General features: G+C 44.4%; 1 protein-coding gene across 36 annotated transcripts in view; it reads right to left on the bottom strand.

Annotated features, from left to right (window-relative positions):
* Tcf7l2 (transcription factor 7 like 2) overlaps nt 1-24,441 on the bottom strand; it is a 187,761-nt gene that overhangs the window by 35,759 nt on the left and 127,561 nt on the right. The window lies entirely within an intron of this gene.

Here is a 24,441-nt window from a genome sequence, read left to right as displayed (position 1 = left end):
GCTTTTTTTTTTTTTCCCCCTCCCTCCTGGCTTTTCTCACTTTTCTTTCTCCTCCAGGCTTCCCCTCCTTTTATACCGCTCACTAAAAGAGCTGGAAAAAAACATCTTAAAAGATGGAGAAGGCTCCAGATTTCTGGCCAGATACACTCAAAATGCTCCAAGTTCTCCACTCATGTTGCCTATAATTACTTTGCTAACTCTTCCCCCTGCATACCCATCCCTAAGAAATTTTTAAAATTTAAAAAACTACCAATAATCTAACTCAACTGGTTGCAGATTTAAAAAAAAAAAAAAAAATTTAAACTCCTTCTAGTTCCTAATCTTTAATAGGGCAGTATCCATGAAGGAAGGCGGAAGGCCCATTTTCCCCAGCCAGCTCAGGGCACCTAAGAAAAGTCCCCCTCCCTCACCCGTTACCTTGGGCAGCAGGGACAGAGCTGCCGCTAAGAGTAGCAAAGAAATTACGGTCAGCCATGAGGGAAATGATCAACCGGATGCGGTAGGCAGGCACTTTATCTGCAAGATTGTCAAATCCCTCATAACAAATTTCTTAGGGAAAGGGCTGCGATGGGAGAGGGGGAGGGAGGAGGAAAGTATATTTTCTTGTCACAGTGACACGGAAGTGACACTTTGCAGGGCCTCGCCTGCAACTCCGTACGCACCCTCTCTTCCTTCCAGAGTGAGAGATTCTGCCTGAAAGGTTTTCAACTGACCTCCCTGGAAGCAGGAGCGACCAGGCTTCGTGCGCTCACTGGCATTGCGGGAGTCGGACCTTTGACCAACTCCTTTCTTGGCTGATGAGTTTTGTGAGCTGTCCCCAGAAAGAGCAGGAAGAGAAGGAGGAGGAGGAAGAGGAAAGCAGAGGAGAAGAAGGGAGGAGAGAGGAGAGGGGAGGCAAAGGCAGAGATAGGGAATCCCATAAAACCCAACTTACTTTTCCCGGGGCTCTCATAGGATCCAGGGCTGGGTACATTCGTGTGGGTTTAACTTAATTTGAGTTGAGACCCTGAGACATCACAGGCCTGAAATCGTCTTTTACATGCAGCGAGGGGGGGTGGGCGGGAGGGTGCTGCTCAAGGAGGGGTTAAGCCAGAGAGCAGAAGTCCCGAGGACAGAACTCATCCACAATTCCTTTCTGGTCCTTTCCCACCCCAAGAGTTAAGTCATTTCACCCACTTCAAAAACCAAAGGCGACAGCTCCAATTTACACGCAGGTAAGAAAACATCTCACACCTGTCCTACCGGAAACAAGACCAGTGGCCAAAACTTGGTTTCTCTGGTGGCAGGACACCTAACGTAAAGGAGGTGGTTTTAATTTACTGCACTGATTGCCGACCGTTCATCTCCAACCCCACAGGGCTGTTTATGACGTAGATCTTTAAGCGATGTTAATACATGGGCCAAGTTAATAACCCCTGCCCCCCCCCAAAAAAAAAACCTAACAACAAAAACAAGGGCTGGAAGGACTTAAACATCACAAAAAAGTTAGAATTCTTGATTTTCTTTTTTAAAATATTGCTCCATGGCCCCTCTTTCTGGACTTATCTGGCCTTCCTGTGTAAGTGTCAGGCAGCAATCTTTAAGGCCCTTAATACCAAAACAAAACCCTGCCATTTCCCTTTACATGGCGCTAACAAAAGCAATGAGCCTCCAGTTTGACAAGTAAAAAGCCCCAGCCACACAGCCCCCTAATTGCCTTCCCTCCCTCTATTCACACAGACCACCACACTGCTGGCAGCTGCCTTTGTCGCACATGCAGTTTCTTAAGTAAACTGCAAGTTCTCTGCCTGCTGATGGACAGCTCCCAATCACAGCAGCAACACTCAGCAAAGTGCTGCAAACATGACGGGCAACTTTGACTAGGAATTTATTTTCTGGCTTTTTCAAAAGACAAGGAAAATGGAAACAGCAAGAAGAACCAACACATTCCAGACCTCCTCCTCCTCCTCCTTAAAAGGAAAAGGGAAACCTCTTGAGTTTCTTCAAATTAAAGACTGGAAAGACACTCTTTCCAGAAATCTGCTGTCCCATCACACTGTCCTGAATTCATCCTCAGAGCACCCCAATTTGTTGGCACCCACATGCAGTGCCTTGAACATTGCCATAAAGAAATGGAGCACAGCAAAGTTCTATGGAATTAACAAGGGGAAAAACCCTAACACCCCCCCCCCAAAAAAAAACACCTGAGAGTCATTTCTTCTAGCAGGAAATCATGATCATGTGTTGGAGAAAGGAAGGGGGGGGTGGAGTGCTATTTACATCCTCCTGTTTTTCTTCACAGTATCAGCGAAGTTTTGTTTTTTTAAATAAAGAGGTTTGAGATGACTGGAAGGGGAAACAGGACTTGGAAGACTATATAAACACTAAAAGGAGAAAAATGCAGACACTTCATGACAATATTTGGGGTTGGGGAGGAGGGGAGCCAGAAGGGTGGAGCACTATGATTTTTAACTCAGCGAACGGAAAGCATCGAAGCGCCCCCCACCCCCGTGCGCGCAGATATTCCCTTCCAAGTTAGACAATAATCATCATAAAGCATGTTGCACGGGGGTAAGAAAGTACGGAATAAACGGTATTGTCCATTTCTTTTATCCCCTTTTCTCTTTTTTTTAAGGACCTTAAAAAAAAAAAAAAAAAGCCTCCATCCATCAGGCACCTTACCAGTCAAGGGACATCAATCTTAAAGTTACTGCGAAGTGACAGCGGACGTCGCACGGGCTGCGCGCAGAGCATGCGAGGGCGCGGAGGGCTGCGCAGCGCTGGTGGCGGCAGGCCGGCCACCGCCGCGCACCTGCACAGCCCGCGGGCGCCGCTTACCATCTAGAGCGGGTCGCGGCGCTCCCCTTCCCGCCGCCGGCTCGCGGGCATGCTGCCGCGCCGAGGGCCGCCGGGCCGCGCCGGCCGCGGGCTCCACTGGAGGGCAGCACCCGCCCTGCAGCCCGCGCCGCCGCCGCCGCGCGCCCGCAGCACAGGGGAGCAGCACACACCAGCAGCGCCGCCAGACAAGATGCTCACGCACAGTTCCATTCACAGAATTATCTCGCTTGACGGGGAAGCGCACAATAACCGGGATCTCCCCGGTTCCACAACAATCCATCCCCCCAAAAAAGGGAGGGGGCGTTAAAAAAAAAAAAAAAAGGCAGGGCTTTCTTACTCTTCTCTTTTTCCCCCCAACCCGGCATTCAATCAAAAGAACAAAGCCTGATATTTTGCTTGCCGACTTGGCAAACATAAAGGCAATTTCAATAGTCCAAAGGAGTTCACCTAAGTTGGTGAAAGTAATGCTTTGCAGTTCTCCAGCGAAATTAAGCTTTAATAGCTATCTGATGCCATTCAGGGAAAGAAGGGGAGGAAACTGGCTGAATTTAGATAAAGTTAGAGGACCACTTCACTCGGAAGAAGTTTTTAGCCAGCCGAAAGTACCCTCTAAATTCTTGACAACATCCAGAGCTTAATTATCTTGCTGAATTCTTGTTTGGGGAGGGCGGGGGGGATACAAAAACCAAAATAGACCATTAAAAACACCCATATGTCAGAGAATTCAGAACAATTTACTGTATAACATTTTCTCATGACTAACTTTAAAAAAAAAAAAAACCCTACCAAAACTTGTGGATGTGTTCCTTTAAAGCAAATGGTCTTAACACATATTAAACCACCGCTGCGCGTCTTCTAAGCATAGTAGGAAAAAATGACTATTGATCTTCAAATAGCGATAATTGAAAAGATCAAAAAGATTAAACAAAATCAAGAATGTGCTGACTTACCATGCTATGCTTTTTTGTTGCAACTTTGTAGAAATTTCACTCAAAGAAACTGCATCAGAGGTGTCAAATTTTTTAGCGGACTGTGATCGTATTATTTCCGCAGCCCTGCCTTCCAATGCTTCAGAACTTTTTCCCCTTTCTCTTTTTTGTTTGTGGTACCTAGCTTTTTGCTATAGACTTTAAAAGCCTTCAGCTCAGCAAACCAGCACAAATTATCTTGCCACCTTGCGCAGCTCTGATGCTTTGGCCGCTAACTTTGGAAGGCCCTTTACTACTGCATCAAAATTAGCATTGTCAAAGCAGTTAATGAATATTAATATTGTATTTGTCATTGGAGCCGGTCCGTTGCTGAACTCCAAGTCATCCATCAGGGACAAGATTAAGAACACAATTATTTCTGACTGACAGGGACCAAATCTGCTAGAATTTTTTTTTAAACAATTCGGGGGGAAAAAACCCACAATATCATCATCTTAAGGTGTCTCCCAAGAGACTGGGAACCAGATTAATACGCTTTTAATGAAGTAGAGATCATTATGTATGAAGGGGAAAAAAAAGAGAAAAGAAAAGATGTACTATTCAAGCTATTTAGTTATGGTGGCGGCTAGAAATTTTTTTAAAAATGCAGACGGCATATCTTTTTCGACAGCTGTCCAGATTTTATTCATACTGTTTCTAAAGAAAAAGACGACTTTTTTTTTCCCCCTCCCTGAAATCTTTTCCTTTTTAAAAAAAGAACAGAGAACGAGCGATTCGTCCCATCTGGGATAATTTTCCATGTCTTCACTTTTACTGTGGCGGCTCAGGAAAGACAGCACGGTAAATAATTCCTACACAAATTTGACAAGAAACACCTTCATCAGCTCGGCTCCTTCCACCCTTATTCCCCAGGTTCCAAGCACTGTCTCTCTCACTTTATTCAGAATGAACCATTACATTTACTGAAACTCTTAAGTTCCCTTTCACAGTGACATCTTTCTGTCATCAACACACAGGAAACAACACAACTCAACGAAAGCCCCTCTTGCACATGCCGCAGATCCCGAAATGACATTAAGAGACAGTGCCCAGTACCCTCCAAAGGAGCCGACGCTATCCAAGTTAGGGTGCCGCAGAGCGGAAATGGAAGTTTTTCTCAGGAATTAAACCAACCAACAGCAGCTTAATGAACAATCAGCCCAGAAGCAGAAAATGATTTACGAGATGACTACAGTAGAAGACTTTCTCTACACAGGCAAAAGACTAATTTAAAAGATTTAAGTTTAAAAACTTGCAGCTTACCTGGCATAACCAACTTACATGAATACACCCAAATCATTTCAACATCTCTATCTGCCATGCAGAGTGACATCATGTATAACTATAATATACATATAGACACACAGATACAAATATAGAGCGATTTCTTAGGCATTTTAGGAATAGCGTGCTTCATTGGCTTGCTCCATATAAATTGTCTTCGAGACGATATTTCCACCCCCCTTTTCGTATTTTAAATGTGGTAAAAGGGATAAAATGACAGATGTGACGGTTAATCTACCCAATGAATCGCGGGGGTCTAGGTAAAGCTGAAATGGCCACTGAGCTAATCTTCAACACCCACTGACCACCCCACCAGCCCTCTAATACCATTATCAACCCTTAGATGAACATTCTAAATTAGAGTTTTGTTCGAAAAGGGTGTGAATCTGACCTTCGATGCTGGGAGGCCTGTGCTGTACATACAGATGGCAAACTTCTTATTAAAAAAATTTTAAAGGTTTCTACTTTCTTGTGATTTGCATCTTTGAACTCTGTATCTTTACAACCTCCTCTTACACCAAAAAAAAAAAAGCACCCTCCCAAACCCCCTCCTGCAACAGCCACTGATGTCATCTACCACACACCCACAATGTTTACACTTATCCTGAAGAAAGACCAAAGCAAAACCACTGAAAACAAAGAAAAATCCCAAACACACATACAAACATGCCACCTTGTCCCCAACTTGTCTTCTTCTCTCTTTCAATTTACCAGTAACTTGCCCACTGGTTTCTTTATGTCCAACAAGTCTTTGGAACAGATCATAAAAATGTATCACTTTCTAAGTGGGGAGATGAGAGAGAAAATCTTACAGGGGAATGGAGATGGAGCGCAATAAAGAATCCCATCTGTTTGCACACACATCGAGTTATGTTCTAAAGACCAGGAATTGGGCACTAAGACTTCCTTGGATCAAAATGGTAACAAATTAGCATTGTCCAGGTATTATTAACTTGAAAGAGAGATTCCCACTTTTTAAACAAATCAACTTCATTCTCATAATGTAATAAACAGAAGTTCAAAGCGCCCTTCAAAAACCCCAGACTTTTTACTCTTCCCATCATCCCATGAAACCTACATATGGTCCTTATGCAGGAAAACAGGGAGTCCTTATGCCTCTTTATTTCACAAAGGCCTGTGCATGCATTTCCCCTATAACCTGTTTATACCGAACTGAGATACATGCAAACACATACACATGTATATCTAACTAAAGATTCTTCAAGCACGGACTAGCTTCTAGATAGCCTGAGATGTCTAAATTAAGGACCCCTTGCATTAGTAATCCATTCCTAGCTTCCCCATTCCTAGCCAGAGCCTGACTTTTCAGGGCCATGCACATATCCTTAATCTGCATCTTTGTGCGCTCTCTACCAGAGTTGTTAATAGGCAGCTTTCTCTGCCTCTCTCTCGGCTTCCCCAGCACGACCGCATCAGCACTAGTATCAAATTAACTCTCCGACTTTGAAACTTATTGATCTGCTATTAAGACACCAGTGAACTTGATGAAATGAGTGCTGTAGGTGCAGTCATGACTTCAAAGTCTAGCACAGCCACATAAAGCAAGCGCCTTTGATCCTAACTCCGATCTACTGAGGGTTTAAAGCCCAGTTCTCCCTAAGCTGCCCTTCACTCTCGTCATGTCTGATGTCTCACCAACTAGCGACTTGATAATGTTAATAATGCAAATTTTACAAATGATTTTTACAATGGCAAAATTAATGATATGAATTGATGTTTCTTGCAACAGGGGTTTCTTCTCTTGTCTCCCCTATACCATAACAACTGGAGCAACTGTGGTGGATACCAGGTCCAGGTAATTCCCGACAAGGATCTACTACTGCCTTCTCTTACCTTTCCATTGTGCACCTAAATCTAAAGTCATTTCTAGAAATGTGGCTAATAATCCTCACAACTTTTATTCCTATAATTCTCACTTCCTAGTAAATAACTACAGTTGAACAGAAGCAGCCTCTTTTTGATGTGTGGTTTCTGTGTTTATGTCATAGTCAGTATAAAATCTTTTCTTGTGTGTAGAATTTCTTCTTGACAGTCACAAACCTGTAATGAGGTTGTAGGATTTTTGTGCCCCCTGTTACTTTTTTCAATTAGGAATTATCCAAAGTGGTATTCAGACAAGAATCTGATTCTGTGGCATAGCGTGTTTAAATACACATATCCTCTCTTGATCTGCCTAAACGAAACTTTTAATCCAAAGCCAATTTTCCTATCACCAAGGAATATATGTGTAAATGTAGATTACACTTACAAATTTCTTCAGTAAATATTTTGAATCATAGATATTAAAAATAGGTTTCAAGTTTGGATTCTCTCTAAACAGAAAAGAGAAACCACAGTAATCAGTTTCATCAAGAAGTTTGGATTTACATAATATAAAAAGATGTCATGTTCTAGGTTGGAAAAAAAATCTCATGTGTAACCGGAACAGCAAAATTTACCCAGAACTGCGTCTTGGTACTTGAGCGGAGAAATCAATTCCTGAGAACGAACCCTCTGCCAAGGTTATTCTCCATATGTTGATTTTGGACAGAAGAACGTACCTGACTAACAGACACTTTATGTGACCCTCTGATTCTACTACGCCTCGTAATATTTGGGGTCACTGTGGTTCAGAATCTATTAATTATACGAAGAAACTAATGGATATACTTTCCCCCATCAATATGGCAAAGTGTCTTGGCCATTCCAAATGTCAGAGCTGCCCCTGCCTATGGCAAAACATAATGGAAGTAATAAAAGGACCACAATTTCAATACTTGCCTTCGTTCTTGTGCATGTGTTGGGGGAGGGGAGGGTGCAATTAGCTGCTTTCCCAATGCCACTCTGATCATAAAATTTAGGGAGTAGTGACTTTGTGTCGGTGTTTTCCCTCCTCCCGCCCACCCCCAATGTTGATACTCACTTAACCTACTTGCAATTCTAAAGAAGTCAACACTTGATTGTGACAACGTTCAAAAGAATTTCCTCTGCCACTAGCACAGTAAAAAAACTTTCACCAATTAGTGCAGGAAAAAAGGAGGGAAAGCCACAGTGCTGGCGCTCAAAGAGCCAGGCCTTGCGGCAAATCTGTCATGTCGAGAGGATTGATCAACAGGACGGCAATTTCTAATGGCATGTTGTCATGAAAAGTCAGCCACAGGGAGCCACCTGCTTTGCTCCTCACAGACAGCTAGGAGAGGAAGGAAGGAAGAGGCGGGAGGGGGAGAAGAGGGGAGCCGCTCTCCATCCACTTCCCTGCCAGCTCCCTTTTGCTAACAATTTTGGTAAAGGTATCATGATTTTTCATTCAGTTGAAACATGTCAAGTCTCCAGCCACATTACCCTTTCCTGAAGCCGGGACGACAGTGGTTTGAAGGCTGGCTCTTCTTTTACCTCAATCTCTCTTCCCCCATTTTGCAAAGGCATCAGGGTACCTTTACATCACCATAGTCCCTCCCCGCTATTGTCAACCCACACTCCTAAGATCAGAAGACATCTACTGTGGCTTTAAATCAACAAGGAGCACCCCCACTTAGTAAGAGTCCATGTTTGGAAGGTTCTGGAAGACGAAAGAGATACTGATGGCAAGATTTGATGTTCTTTCTCTGAGTCAAGCATTTAGCCAACTGAATGCAAAACTAGTGATGGCCCCTACTTCATGAGGCTTTGTCCAGGGGAGAAACGGTCCTGAAACTAGGGTTTTAGAGATGAGCTAAACCACCATAACCTATGCTGCCATCCGGATCCTCTATTGAAAGTGGTGCTAACCGTTTTCTGGTGGTATATTTTCTTGGGCTCAATGCAACTCAATATTCCGTAGCCACCTCCAGGGAACCCTTGAAAATAGCAGATGCCCCGCCTCTGAATGCTCCTCTGGAAGTATTACTTTCTTGGTGCCCAAGATGACCAACCACTCCAAAGGAAAGGGCACTCCTTCCTCCTCCAGACACCCTACTTGATGGCTCCCTAACTTGTCTGAAAAGATGCTGTACCCAACGATCCGTACTGCAAGATAGTCTAGCAGTATGAATCTCCCAAATGCCCAGCTACTGGAGGCTACTAGAAGGACTCAACACTAAATTGCAACATTTGAAAACCACTTCTCGTTGACCTGATCTTAGAGTTGACATGGTTGCTCTCCATAAAAGCTAATAACACAAAGGCTGTCTTCTCCGTGAGGACGGTTCCAAATATCATTGTGACCTACTGTCCCTGGTAATTTTCGTACTTTAAACACTCACAAATATACTACCCCTCAATCCACTTTGAACAAAAGAAAAAAAGTCAAATAAAAGTTAAAGAACTTTTAAGTTCATGAAACCAAACCCCACTTGGCATGCAAATCACGTACTGTAACCTTTTATTGGCGGAGCCTCTGGTCTCATCAGTCGATGAAATTCTCAGCCCGCGGCAACAGCTTAGCCGAGGGACACAGACCAATGAGAAAATATTCATTGTGTTAGCATTTCAAATGGCGAGAAAGGAAGAAGAAGCGCTAACTGATCACTGCCCGTGGAATTAATTGGATATTCCAAGAATAATGTCTCTCACTGGAGATCCTTGGAGGCCGAGCGCTGGTCGAGACCACATTTTGTGCGGCGCCTTCAAAAAGAGACCGCTTGGGGGTACTGGACATATTAGGGTTTTAGCGCATTTCCCTAAAGGCCAGAAGATAATCAGATGCACTGAACCAAACTCAACTAATCCAATCCATAATTATACACACAAATCCAATAAACTTTGCTACATTACTGGAAAATTAAACTATTATATTGAAACCTTCAATAACTTAAAAAAAAAAAAAAAAACTTGAAGGGGCATCACAGCTAAAATGCTTCTTTCAGGGGCAGGGCTATGTGTCCCAGAACCCTGTTCCTGGTGCTAGCAGTGGGGCCTCCTGTTAGGCTCCAGGGCTGATCTCAGTGCCAACTCGGCTTCTTTATTCAGGGCCGGATCTGCGCTCCGGCTTTCTTGCACATGACCCAAGCATCTGCAATGACCCTGCGCGATATCAGTGTATCTTTTCTTAAGACACATCTCAATCTAACCTTTCTAAGAACTCTTTTGCTTTCAAACTCAAAACAGCATAAAAAATAACCATTGTTGGTGGCACCAGGAGCCTGAACTAAGGGCCTGGCGTGGTCGGCAGCAATAGCCCCCTGGATAAACAGCTGCCAGGGAAACTAAATAACCATCGGAGACCAAAAAGGTAAGGGGGGAAAAATGAGATTAGGAACTTTCCCAAATGTTCCATCTCTCCTATCGACCACTGGCCTAGCGTGAGGTGTCAATTTTGACTCCAAAGAGAGCACACGAATTCGCAGTGGTCCCATTATGCGGTCTCCGCTCTCATTGTAAATTCTGTCAACGAAGTCAATCTTATTAACTTCCGCACTGGTTCACACATGACATTTTCTTCAATTTTCTTGCTGACATCAAAAACATCAATTAGCAGCCCGAAAATAGGAAGGAACGAATGACAGCGCCTGATAACGTCGACTATTTGAAGCCAAGGGTAAATCTATTCTCCAGTTCTGAATGCGTTCATTACAATTGCATTTTCAAAGAAGACCTCCAAATAGCAAAGAAAATTAAATTTATCATCTAGAAATGCCTAGAAATTGTTTTTTTAATCCTATGTCTATCTCTCAATCCCAGAGCGTAATACAAAGTATCGCAATTGAGTTTTATGATAACATGCCACAACTTTAATAGAAAGTTTATAAAATATGCAGCCTGGACCACGCTCACTATCAAATAGCAACTACAAGGCTTAGAAAAAACTTCCCCAACAGATTGCAGCCTTGCCGGGTAGGGTCCATCTATTTTTCTGGGCTGTCACTGCGAGGGAAATGTGTAGGGGAACAAATGGTGTGTGTGCCCACACACACACACACACACACACAAACAAAACCAGACAACCAGTTGGTGGAAAAGTTTTGAAGAGGAAAAACACAACCCGTGTCTATAGTGCAAAACTCAAAGGGTCTTTTTGGAAAGCAACCAACTGTACACCTCGCTGTAAAACTGAAAATGTCTTGCTATCCATGTCTCTTCTCTAAAGAAGCAAGTCTCCAAATAAAATCCCGACTCCCCTCACTGACCACCCCAAGATGTTGTGGGTAAGCCTGTCCACAGTTCACCTGCCCCACGAGAGCTACCTGACCTCCACCCATGGCATCCTTATGGACTTTTTCCCTCCAAAATCATACAGATAAATAACAAAATTGTCGAGTGTTCGCTCCTGTCCAGATAAATCAAAAGAACACTGGGAAAGCTCCTGACCCATCTGGGCTGAGTCTGGCCAAGCTGGGAGTGGTGGGAAACAGAGCAAAAGGCAATACCAAAATATTTGATTTTTGTAGTCTTAGGAGAAAAGCTTTTTTAATTTATTTTATCTTGGGGGCGGGGGCAGGTGTGGTGAGAGAGCCAGCTAACGTGTCCGCTTTGTGTGCTGCGTGGCGTCTCCCAGGGACGAGGCGATGTGACTTCGGTGGCTGGCCTGGACGCCGCCTTGGACTCCTGGCGGAGCAGAAAGAGCAGCTACACCCTGGTAAACAGATCGCATTCCTGCGGCCCATTGATTTTTTGATCTTTTGACATTTTTTAGTTGTCTCCATTCCCTTCCTTGTCTTTTCTTCAATGTCACAAAAGACAAAAATGTCTGAACAATCGAGGGCAGAGATATCTATTAGCTGTCAGACCGCCGCTTTCCCGGCATTGACTAAGCGCACGCCACAAAGAGCCGAGAACTGGTAAGATGACAAATTATATCATTTTTCCCCCCTTAAATAGGGATAATCATATTCCAGTACCTTGAGTTCTCCTAGCCAACCACAACATGCTGCGAGACAAGGGAACGAAATCTCATTGTATCCTTTTCTGTAATTTCTATTACGTTAGCTAGATTTGTTGGGAGGAGAAGAGAGGGAGAGAGAGAGGGGGAAGAAAGTCCCTTCAAGGAAGGTAGTAACATATTTCAGGTTGCAGCCTGTGAGAGGCAAACACATCTTCCTGATCATTTTCCCCTAAGAACTGCTGGCATAGTGCAAGTACCACATTAATAAAAGAAACAATTTGTTCTACTTAGGGATGAAAGACTGTAAAAGAATGAACTGATGTCCCCTAAGTTATTTGTTTCCCCCCGAAGACAAGCAAAGCCCTTTTTTTTTCAAAGCAGTTAAATTGTGGATTTGAAGTACAGCCAACCTCAACTTTCTAAAACCTAAAATCTGAAACTTATCATTCCCCTTAAATAATGCCCTGACAGGAATGCTTTAAAAAATTGTTTCAAATGGGTTCTCTCTGCTTGTGATTTGACAGCAATGAACATGCTGTATATCTATGATTTCAGTTAAAATTCAAAACACACCCATATGTACGTTCTCCTTCAAAACCAGTAATCAACAATTGATAGACAAGAAGGCTAAACTGGATCAACTTTACACTTGCATTTAAGAAGATTAATGATTTTCTTTCAAGGAAGCAGCGTGTTAGGAGCATTGCTTTTCAACATATAGTTTGTATGTAATAAAAAATGTTTGGTTTCCGACATATTTACCTAGATCTCTTATTTCTGTGGAAAATGGTTTAATAAAGAAATTATTTTAACTCTTTTAAGAAGAGGGCCCAAATGAGACGGGTGCATGTAGGGAGGGGGAAAAAAAAGACAACAGAAAGAGCTGTTTCAATTTTTACCACCTCATAATTTATAAACAACTATTTGGGAACTAAGCAAAGGCTCTCCAGATTTACTCTGTATTTTTATGTCCATTATATTTACAAAGACTCCTACTTGACATCCAACATTTAATGTTTACTTTTCTATTTCCAATTATGCTTCTAACAGACTAAACATTAAAGATACTGGGGCATGTTTGGATTTTCACAATGCAAGGGAAAATATCAATTACATATAATATTTAGAACCTAAGTAATAAAATAATTCAAATTCAGGGGGAACAAAGCAACGTGAGGCTTTCAACAACTGTAGGAAATCACCCTGACATGTAAATATGGGCACAAAACAGCAAATGTGTACACTCCAAATGAGAGGGAGTAGTGAGTGGCAAATCAAGATTTTCACCAAATTTTTAACATGACTTAACCAAGACGATTTTTCTGCTGCTGACCAACTAATTTCTGCATTAATGTCAGCTCCGGGTATCTGTGTGTTCATGGCAGAGCACGTACCATGATCAGGCAGGCTCTCTCAAACATTGTAGTGAACAGACCCGACGTGCTAAAGTCATTCTGCAGCACAGAAGACAGGAGGGAGCTATAGGTGCAGAGAGATCACACAGTTTAATACTGTTTAGCTTTAGCTCAGGAAGCAAAATACGGTGCCCAAGCAAACCATTCCCAGGGGCAGGGCAGGAAGGACTCACAGGTGCAGACACACACACACACACACACACACACGTTCACAGAACTGACCACAGGTTGCGGGCGGGATGGTCGGTGGTTGTGGTTTTTAAAACCGCGCGCTGTCCTTGAAACGGAGGCCGCACACAGCTCCATTAGATACCCATCCAGTGCTCTTGATCTATTATTTACAAAGAAAAACCCTTCACTGCCTAAGTGCCCCCGTCTACTTCAGCCTTCCATCTCAACAGCATCAAACAACCTGGTGGGGGGAAAACACAAGACACAACAACTTGTGTTCATCCTAACGTCCCAGGCAAGTCAAATCCTACTTGGATGGAGGAAAAATGGAGAATAACCAGAACACAGAATGTCAGCTAAGGACAAACACAGGAGAGGTTTGCGCTGCAGATCTGACTGTCACTCTCCAGCAGGCGACGCAAGGTTTTGCCATGGTTCTGTAAGAATGGAAGAGACTTCACCTCAAGGATGGGAAGGGAATGTTTTCAAAACGTACATTTGGTATGAAATTCTTTAATTATCGCATCTGCTCTTTAAGTCGAACTGCATTCGATCTAATTAGTAAGCTTAGATCTCACCTTCATGCTGAACTTTAAACTCTCTGAAGCCAATTAAAAACTATTTAAATGAATATTAAAAGGATTCCTGTGATCATTTCTGACATGAGAGAAAACATGCTTTTCAGCAAAAAATGGGTATACACAGCATGCCTCCATTTCACAAAATATTTGAATTGAGTTGTGCACTTAATCTGTATGATTCTGCCCTTCTTCGATTCTGCCATCCGATGCTTTTCCTTGACCGTTTCATCGTCCTTGTTCAGGCATATCTGCCGCCAATACAGTTTTAACTGCAATTAGAACTGCTTTATTATTCAGTGCTCTTCAATTTTCAATAACTTATTAAGATTTACTGGACGGAAACTGTTTCCTACTTTCATTTCGATACAAGATTGAATTGGGCACATATGTACCAATAAAAGTTGGGATTGAAAAGAAGGAGATTCTTAACAGTTTCCAATTTGATAAGCCAATGCATACTAATGCCACCGTTAAATGCATATTCTTTCTGAGTCGAGGCCTTTGAAATAGCTTTTTGAGAATTAATAAATTATTCTGTTTGCTTATGAAATTAAATGCTCCCATGCAAAGCCGTTGGAATTAACACTACTAAATGTGTTAGGTTACACTAAAGAAATCTTCACAGTATAATTATATCAATGAGTCATTTAACTCACATATATTAATTCAATTTATCTTCATTTTGAACTGTGTGGACTGATGGATTGTCATCATTAGAAATGACAAAACTCCACGCTGCAGGAAAAAAACAGACCTGCTAATGCTCCGACTTCTCCCACGACCACACACCACTGCCTGCACCAGGGGCCTACAAGATCTCAAGAGAGGTGTTCTCTGCTAAGGACCAAAGAGTTAGGGCTTCTCTTCAGGATGCCAAAGAGTATCAACTGGACTTGTCCAAACATAATCTATCTAGTATTAGAAAAATCCTGGAAATGCTTTTTGGGAAAATGCTACAAAATGGATTGCCATTTACCCCAACCACATAACCCCCTGATAAGCATTTCTGATTAAACAGAAACAATTATGCCACAACAAACATATTAGCCAAGAGCTCAGCTGGGAGGCTGTTGATAAATAAGACATTACCACGCGAAGCAATTCCAGGATTTCCTTTTCAAAACTCATAGGATTACGTAGGGCATTCTTAAGATTTTAACAACCACAAGGCCAGGTTTGACCTGTGACAACCAATGGTCAAACTAAACACACCTTCCTGGTCTCAGCCCAGGTTTTGAAAAGCAGAAATGCAGTGGGAAGTTTGAAGGTAACTGGCTGGCTTTCACAGCTGATTCTGAGGAGGTTGGCTTTTAGACTCATCTGACTCAAATGCTTAGTTCCCCTCTCCCTCTTTAAAAAAAAAAAAAAAAAATCTTTGGGCCATCTAGCACAAAAATCCTTTTGTTTGTGAGATCCACAATGACACTGATCTCTAGTGAGGAACAAAGGAATTCACTTAATTTCTTTAAATGCTGGTGGTAAAGGAGAGAAGCCACAGAGTTCCCGGGCTTTAGAGAAGTCTGAGAAAAGGCCAGGGAGTTGCAGTTTCTAAAGCGGGTAAATGGCTGCTCCAGGAAACGTCTCACACCTCCTTCAGGATGAAGGTGCTGGCCACGCAGAGGATCCCTCAAGGGAACTCACCCACCAGGCAGTGCAGCCTGCCCAGGCCAGCCCTCCTGGGGAGTGGGCAGGCTCAGGCCCTGGGATGCCACTGACCAGTCAATCAGTATGGAGGGGAGGGAAGATTAAATAATGTCATCAAGTTGCTTTAGAAGTTGTTGACCTGATGTTAATAGGAAAAGTACTGCAAAATAGCATGCTGATGGGGGTGGTGGGGGGAATATGTGAATCAGGACTATTACTGTGTATCTCCGTGCGAGAAGGGACATTTAGGCACCTGCAGGCTGCCCGGATTTCCCTGACTGGATGGCCAGTGTTTGGGGCTGGTTGTTGGTTATTGAACCAAAAGACTCCTGTCACTCACGAGGCCTCTAATTAAGTATTGCTGCAACGGCTGCAGCACTATGACAAAAACAAGGGCATGTACTTTTCAGGTCACTGTGATTCTGCCTGAACCAAGAGTTAAAATTCACAAGTGAACTGCAAGGGGCAGGAGGAACAACCATGACAAACGGAATGCAGGAAGGGGAAACACTTCTACTTCCTATAAGGAAGGGGACCTGAACATGTGGATACCGGTCAAATTCACCTGCCCCTCCTGCCTCGGATGCTTAGAATGCATCACTACTCGCCAGTGGAGAAGCAGCACACTCTGCCAAAGGCCAGGGTCAAGGGGACAGCACAAAAAGATGGACCCCATCCTGAAATTCCTTGATTCTCATTTTGTGGACTTTGAGCAGTTGTGTTTCACAGGAAGTTCAGGAAGGCCGCCAGGACAGTCACCGAATCCAGCAAGCTGGCTTACACTCTACTGAGCAAGCCTGCAGACTGCGACATGTGTGTGTTCTCAGGGAAATCAGACACACGCATGCCCATGCCCCAGACTGCCACAGGGAATTCCAGGACTAAGGGAAGGGGGCTTTTTGGATGGCAGGTTCCTTCTGAGCCTGGTCAGACACTGGCTAGAGGGAGATTTCACCAAGGTCCAGGACCGGTACTCAATGCCAGGCAAGAACGGGGTGTGTGCACACGTGCATGAGCGTGCGTGCACGTGTGTGAACATGCCTGACTCTCAGGATGACAAAGCAGCCTTTATAAACATGACAGCCTCTACCTCTTTCCCAAGTCCTTGTAAACACACCCAGAGGCTAACATGATGGGCACAACCAGTGAATAATCAAGTAAAACCAAATTATGTCATGCCTTGCCACAGCCACGCCCACTGGCGCACTTGGGGAGAGTGCTGCCAGTGTGGAGCCAGGGACGCGCTCGGCCCAGGCCCAGGAGGAAAGCATGTGGCAATCGCACGCCCAGAGCAGACGGTGAGGCTGGTTCCAAATGCGACCAAGCATCTTCGCAGGCTGGACTGCCGTGTTATTTTTTCAAAACCGTCTTGTTTTTGTCAAGCACGTCTCTTCAAGGAAGTTTAAGAGAGACTCTACTTCTCCTAATCAAATAAAGCCTCACATGACAACCCGCTTGATAGACAGAAAAACAACCCTGGAGGATCTGGAAGAACTGACCCTAGGCTGGTTGGTCGGGACTTTGAGCTAACGAATAGGAGGAAGAGGAGGACTAATGGGACCCTGTGTGGTGCACACGGTGGAACCTTCCGGCATCCTCTCCTGAGAGCGCCAGGACATCATTCCCTGATTCTATCCGTACTTATTACACCCCGGCACTGTTCTGGTATTAGGGTTAGATCAGAGACCCAAATGAAGAAGGCTCTGCCCGCAGAGAGCCTGAAAGGGACTCAACTACCTAGGACTGTCGACGAGCTCACACGGAGTACCTGGATGGTGTCATTTACTTAAAGTCAACTAACAGAGAACCGAAACCAGTTCCATGACTACTCAGCCTCCTGTTCAACTCACTTTGATTCTTCTGTTCCCTAGAAAATAGAACTGAAAAGCTTGTTTCACTTATATGCTAGAGTAGAAGCACAAATTTTAATTCCCACTTTTTTTTTTTTAAAGAATCTCAAATACTAAATTATGCTTTCAAATCACCTAACCACGAACTGCTGCTTTCCCAGATTAGGACATTACGGACTTGGGGAACCTGGGGTTAGCAATCAGGTGCCCTTATTTATCTTGATACCACCCGAAACTTAGAGAGCTTCTGGTTAATTTTGTGTGACCCATGCATTGACCAAATTAGTCCATGATTGGGACAGAAACGTTCCTAGCACTCAAGGAGTAAGCACGAATACCAATTAACATGTTAATTTGGATTTCTCCTCTTTGACTCAATGCTTACTACAGGCTTTCTGGTACTTCCATATTTGATTCTAGAGCTTTAAAAAATGATATGTCAAACTACTGGATCGAACTCTTTAACTTTTTTAGCTGGTTTTCCAACTATAAATTAGGTAAAATATATAGATATAAGGGTCAAGAATCTACTTGGTCCTCCCCTATAATTTCGAGCCAGTGCTACCTCTACCAAAGATGTGTATATATTACATGGTAAATTACTGCTGTGTCCTAAGTGTAAACACACAGAACCAATTAAGCATTAGGAAAGTGCACAATAAATGTGGGCTGCAAATATATATATATCAAAACACTACTACTATTAGGATACTTACAGTATGGAGGGGGGACATTTTTGGGAGAACACATCTTTAAAGAAAAAAATTGTCTACAGTAGACAATCTCAAAATATCTCAAAGAAAATACTACAATCAGAAATTCAAGTATAGTTCCCAAAATTATTAAAAAGCTATTCAGACTGTGATGTGTTAATGAAAAAAGGTATTCGAACCTACTATATAACTAAAAAATATTCATTTTATTATCTAAAAAGTTACTACTTCCTAAAAACATATTTTTAATCTGATCCAGATCTATAAGAATTGATTTCTCTAAGAGAAGAGCCTCTTAAATTCAGAGGAAGAAGCCAAGAATTACCATGCTTGTTAAGATGAGGCTGACTAACGTTTTTAACGTTTTCTAAACATGCCTTTTGATTGCCATCAACAAGTTAGGGATTTTCAAAATGTAAGCATAGAAAAGCTATTTTCTGTGTGAAATGATTTGTTGTAATCTTCAAGGAAGAGTCACTTTTTAAAACTCTATAAAAATATACACTCTGATCTACACCATGGTTTAATTAGGATAGTAAAAACTATCAGAAAGACACAGGTAGAAGCAGAATGAGCTACACACATTCTTTCAAAAGACAGTCCATGCCAGTGTATCTAAGCCTCTTTTGTTTCCGAAGGCTGGGTAGAAAGTTTATGCCCTTGAACCTCACACGGCCCTCTGCAAGGATACCTAACACATCATCATTCCTGGGATGTTGACACCACTGGCCCTATTTTACAGATGGCAAAACTGAGGCTCCTGGGGTTAAGGGGTCTAACTTATCCAGGGTCAGAGTTTGTACTCGAGTCTTCTGACCCTAGCCTTGCTCCTCCCAGTCCTTCAAGTCGAGACTACATGGTAGAAATTTAGGGTGGAAAATGCCTGCACAGCAATTCTGAACCTTAAAAAAATAAAAAATAAAATAGTCCTGCCTCTGCTTAACACGTAACATTAGGCGTGTGTTTGTGTGTGTGTGTGTGTGTGTGTGTGTGTACACACTGCAGGGGCAGGGATTGTAGCGGTTCCCTTTGCTAACTGAAGGGACAGTTGGCAAGTATAGCGGCACAATTAGTATAGATAAACCCTCAATAGCCTATCTGCCTTCTGATTTTTAAATAAACAAAGGCTGAATGCTGTAATTAAGATCAGAAGTGCCTCTGAAGGACCATATGGCAAAAGGGAAGTTAAATGAAAAAGTCACCAGCAGGGAATGAGGGGAGTTTGTTATTCCTAACGTGGAAGAAGTGATTTTTAAATGTTTTGAACTCTGATGCCTGGAGGAGAACAGCAACCTCCCTGCAGAAATGATGGCTGGGACCAAGGCGGGCAGGCTTGGGAAGGAGGAGAGCGTCCTGCCTGTGGGGCGGCAGGAAAAGCCCCGCTCGCAGGGAACGCCACGTCTGTCCTGCAGGGGGCGCTGCATGCGCTTCCTGTCCAGGCGGACCGGGCCCAACCTAAGGATATGGCAAAGCCAGGCATGCAGACACTGCAGTGTCCAGGCACACTGATGCCTGGAGGTCCCCAGAGTCTTACTCCTTTCTTAATACTTAGAAAACAATGGCATCTCTATGCTCACAATGGCTTCAGTGTGAGCCCCTCCCCCCCACAATGGCCCCATTCAATCCCCCACCATGAGCGATTGCCCCAAGTTTAACAGCCTGTGTTAGGGGGGCACTGGGCATAAAAGGAGGTGTTTCCAGGTTCAGTGAACACTTTGCATCCATTCATCAGAGAAGGGACAAAAGCAATTCCCCACTTCACCTCGGGCAGGGCAGAGGCTGGGGGCTCCACCATCCCCACCAAATGAACTTTTCCTGGGTTGGGGGGACCACCCGATGTTCAGGGATGGTTGTGCAAACATGGTTCCTGATTATTTTTACCTCCAACTAAAGATATCTGCATAAAAACGGCAGGCTTTTGTTCCCCAAGAAGAGCCAAGGGAAACATTCTAGGGGGGAGTGGGACGGGGGCAAAGGAGAGAAAGGCTCTCAAGTAAAGACCCAAAAGGCCAACAGACGGTCCTAAGCGACACTTTATTAGGAAAGGAAGCCACCTCTTTCTTTAAAATTTTTTATTGGGGTTCACTGCTATGTTTATTAATAAATCCAATATTTATTTTGTAGAACTGTTTTAATTACTAAGTACCCAGGCCAGCAACACTTGACCAATGTAGGCTACTTTCTATCATGTGATGGAAAGCCTTGCTACTCCCCAATTAGAAATGAAATACCATGATGTCCGACCATGCCTTTCAAGGTTGGAGTAACAGTCCAAAGCCCCCGAGAGCTCTAGCTGGTCAATAAGGCTCCAGTGTGTGTGTTTGGGGTGGGGGACTGCAAAGTTTATAGGAAGCACTAAGACTGGAGAGAGAAGTCATCCCTCCCTCCTCAGAGGGACATCCGCCCACCCCTTCACCCCGCCAAGTGGGACCAGTCATCCCAAACACAGCCCATTCCTGACCAACTCTTCAGGCTTTGGCAGGCCCAGCCCAGCTGTCATTCCAGGTCCAGTTTAGCATTACATAATGAGCGCCTGCTCCCATCTCGGGCTGCAAGTCAAAACAAACTTGCTGAACTCAACCCAGGGCACAAGCTTGTTTCCTGGTTACAGGACCTGGGACTGACTGCTAGCAGCAGACCAGAGCTCTTCGTTTTTTTGTTTTTGTTTTTTGAAAGTGGAATATTACATGAATTCTTGTACCTGTTCTCATTGTGGTCACCTCTGTCAGGACTGCTCTGACTTCAAGTAGTGGTGATCCAGAGCTTTATCACACACAGTGTCGGTATCAAACCTGTTCTCCAAGGATCGTTTCCACACGTTTCTATGTTGGCATTATTAACAAAAGCCCAGAGAGCAACACTGTAAAAGCATCCCCAGATACCAGTCCTCTGGGAAAGAAGATGGTGGGTAAGAGAACAAAATTCCCTGCCAAAGATGGGGTACAAGTTTATCCTTCAAAATACGTATTTCAATGATTATGGTTGGGTTTTCTGTATATCACTAAAAGCACAGTCATTGCTTGAAAAGTTCCCAGTACACTTTACGTCCGAGGACCAGCTCCTGCAGTGGAGATGACCATGGTAATCCTCCTCAGTGGCACCAAGAGCCTCCAGATCACATCAACATCCAGGACACCCGAGAAAAATCAGGATTTCAAGCGGAATATAAGTGAATTCATACTGAGCGCACTGATTTTCACACTCTAATCCAAGAAAGAGCTTAAAATTAATGGCACTTAACATGAATAGTTTACAAAATTAAACTCTGCCATACACCAGGAGTGGCAGAGAAAAACCAATGGAAGAGAAAAACCAAGAGGTGCAGGTTCTCATCTTGAAGCTCTTGCTATGTGGCTATGCAACCGCAGGGTCTCAGCATAGCACTCCGCTCTCCCTGAGCCTCAGTTTCCCAGGGTTGGAGAGAAAAACTGAGGAGGGGCAGGGCAGAGTCAATTCTCAGATTTTCCAGATTTGAAAACTGATTCTACCAACCCACCCACCCACCTCAACCACAGTGAAGAAATGGCCCTGGCCAGGGACAGCTGCTCCAGGGACTGTGTGCATTAATATTTATATTTCACTCAGACATGTCCACTTGCCTGGTGGCCAAATTATTCTACTTGTCCTGCAACAGAAGCTCAGGCCCAAGGGAATACCTCAGCCCACTTGCACAATGACCTTACCTATTAGGTAACATTCAATTCATTGCTATCTCCCAGCTATCTACGTAACCAGAAGACAGTTCCAGTTAATCACCCTAGACAATCTTTTTTTTTTCCCCCAATCCTGGAGATGGGAAACTTTTATTAACAAATCAGGATTCTAATTGCAAACAGGTACTGCCTAAATTCTAAGGGACTCCATGCTGAATAACTCTAATTCACAACGCTTCTTAAATTATTTTGTTCTCTCTTTCTAAACTCTAAGAGGCTGGAATGTTCACAGACCCTGAGCTGCCGGCAACCTGGATGGGATGCTTCTGGCAGTCAGGTATGTATGGTAGATCTCCGGATAGGAAGAGGGACAGAGCAAAAACTTGATGTTGAAAGAGCAAGAATGCAGTGAGAAACCCTAGGGGGGTAGGGGATAGGACCAAAGGGACACTGGTGGCCAAGCAGAAGCACAGAGTACAGAGGCAGAGAAATGGGCCTCACAGCATCAGGCTGTGTGCAGAACCCTCTTCAGAGGAACTCCCAAACTTCGAAGGTGGAATTGGCCACAGACCCATTTTGTCCGACCATCCCAGATCCATTTGAGGACATTTGAACAATGTCCTCTTTATAAGACCATTTTAAATATGTAGAAGATAGGTGTCTTACTAATAGGACAACTTAGATTTTGTTTTTAATGATAATAAAGGACACATAAACTCCAGGTCAGGATTCCCAACCTGTGTTAAGGCACCTGTGTCAATTTCACTGAAATGTTCTATTTGCAGACTTCAAATCTGGGACTTAATGAATTACTAATGGCTTTCCTTGGCAGCCTCAAAACCAACTCACTCACACCACCATGGAGAGAGGTCTGAAACCAGAAGCTCTGCAGGTAGTTCCTTCTGGGGACTGCCTCACAGAAGGGCAGGCCTCTGTGGGAGACCCACTAGCAGCAGGGTACAGTTCACGACTTCCAGCTAGAAGGCTCTCTTCCGCTCACGCCCTTTCCCTAGCAGAGGAGCACTGGGCCAGGTCCGCAGGCATACTTACATAACTTCTTTCCAGAAATGGTCAAGAGAACCTACATATAGGGTCAAGTTCATGGCCTTTGTGAGTTATTTTCATGACCTTGCTCCCCCTGCCTTTCCCTCCTATTCCCAGGCTCTTGCCAACACTGTGGGAGGTGACCAGTCAGAAGTCAGATGGAGAAGCAGGGTTTGAGGACCCAACTGTGGCCCGCTTTGCACCACACCTTGAGTGTCCCTTCACTCCTCATCTGCCAAGCTCGTGAAATGATGCCACCTCGCTTGCCAGAGCACCTGGTCTAGGAACCAGGCCCCAGCCAGTCAGAGAAGCAGAACAAGGAATCAGAGGGTCACCCAGCGAGCAACCAGGGGAAAGCCCAGTGCTGCGGAGACATTCCAGATCCAGCTCCACCGGCAGCTCGCATCTACATTTTCGGCCACCTGCAAGACCACTGGGGCACTGTATTCTTCTGTCCTGGAAGTAGGGTATGGTAAACAACACTGTGGTACACAGCATCCTCCCCACCCCACCCCCCAAAAAAATCGCTCCAATCGCCCTGAAAGGGAAGGACAATAGGCGGCTGGCAGATGTGGGAGGGGTAAATCTCACTTCTGAGGCTCTGCCCCCAGAGCTTCACAGCGCCCCTCCCCAGGGTCCAGATGACATCTATTAAGTTCAGGCACTGCTCCACAAGGGATCTTGGCCTCTGGCTATGAGAAGAATAGCATCAAAAAATTGCTTGCCAACAACCCATAAATTTAAACAAGTCAGGATGGCAAGAGGAGGCTGCCTGGGAAGCATCTCAGAAAAGTCAAAAGCAGGGTGGCTGGAAATGGGCCGCAGCCAGCAGCACCTCCAGCGCCACGTCCCTCCCCAGACCAGACGCGCCCCACAGACTCCCAGACCTCTGTGCTCATGTGACCACTTTCAGCCATGCAGCACCTGGGTGGGGAGGGGACTGTCGCAGGGACAGCACATCTGGCTTGACCAGAGGCATCCAGCTCAGACCCCAGCCATCCTCAGTTTTCAGAGGGGCAAGGGTGAGGGAGCCACAAGTATGCAAGGGCCCTGATTTTATCAGCACACCAGTGGGGGCCGCTTTGGGCATCAGAGCACAGTCCCAGGAAACCAAGGCCCAGCCCCCAGGTCAAAAGAGACGGGGCTTGCTCCTACCTCCGTGACTCAATCCACACAATGGGAATGGCTGTGGCACTGCAAGGCCTCCTCCTCCCCTGCCCTCCCACTTCCCTTCCCCTCCTCCTCCTCCTCCAGTGAGCCACCACCATGGGCCACGGAATGCACCCTCAAGGACCACACACTGCAAATACACGCTCATCCTCTCAGTACTCACACCCACTCGCACAAGAGACATCCATTAATAAGTACAAAAAAATGCACGGCTCTCCCCGCAGCCGTCTTGAGCGTGGCAATCCCCACCCGCTTCACTGGCAACTGCCCCGAACATGGGTTGGTTCTGAATTTGGGCAAAGAGAGAAGTGCAAGTCGAGGGTCCCAGGCAA

The sequence above is a fragment of the Callospermophilus lateralis genome, chromosome 15 (genome assembly GCF_048772815.1).
Source record: "Callospermophilus lateralis isolate mCalLat2 chromosome 15, mCalLat2.hap1, whole genome shotgun sequence".
NCBI classification, from domain to species: domain Eukaryota; kingdom Metazoa; phylum Chordata; class Mammalia; order Rodentia; family Sciuridae; genus Callospermophilus; species Callospermophilus lateralis.
The sequence above is the reverse complement of the archived record's forward strand: the minus strand, read 5'-3'. Positions and strand labels throughout refer to the sequence as shown.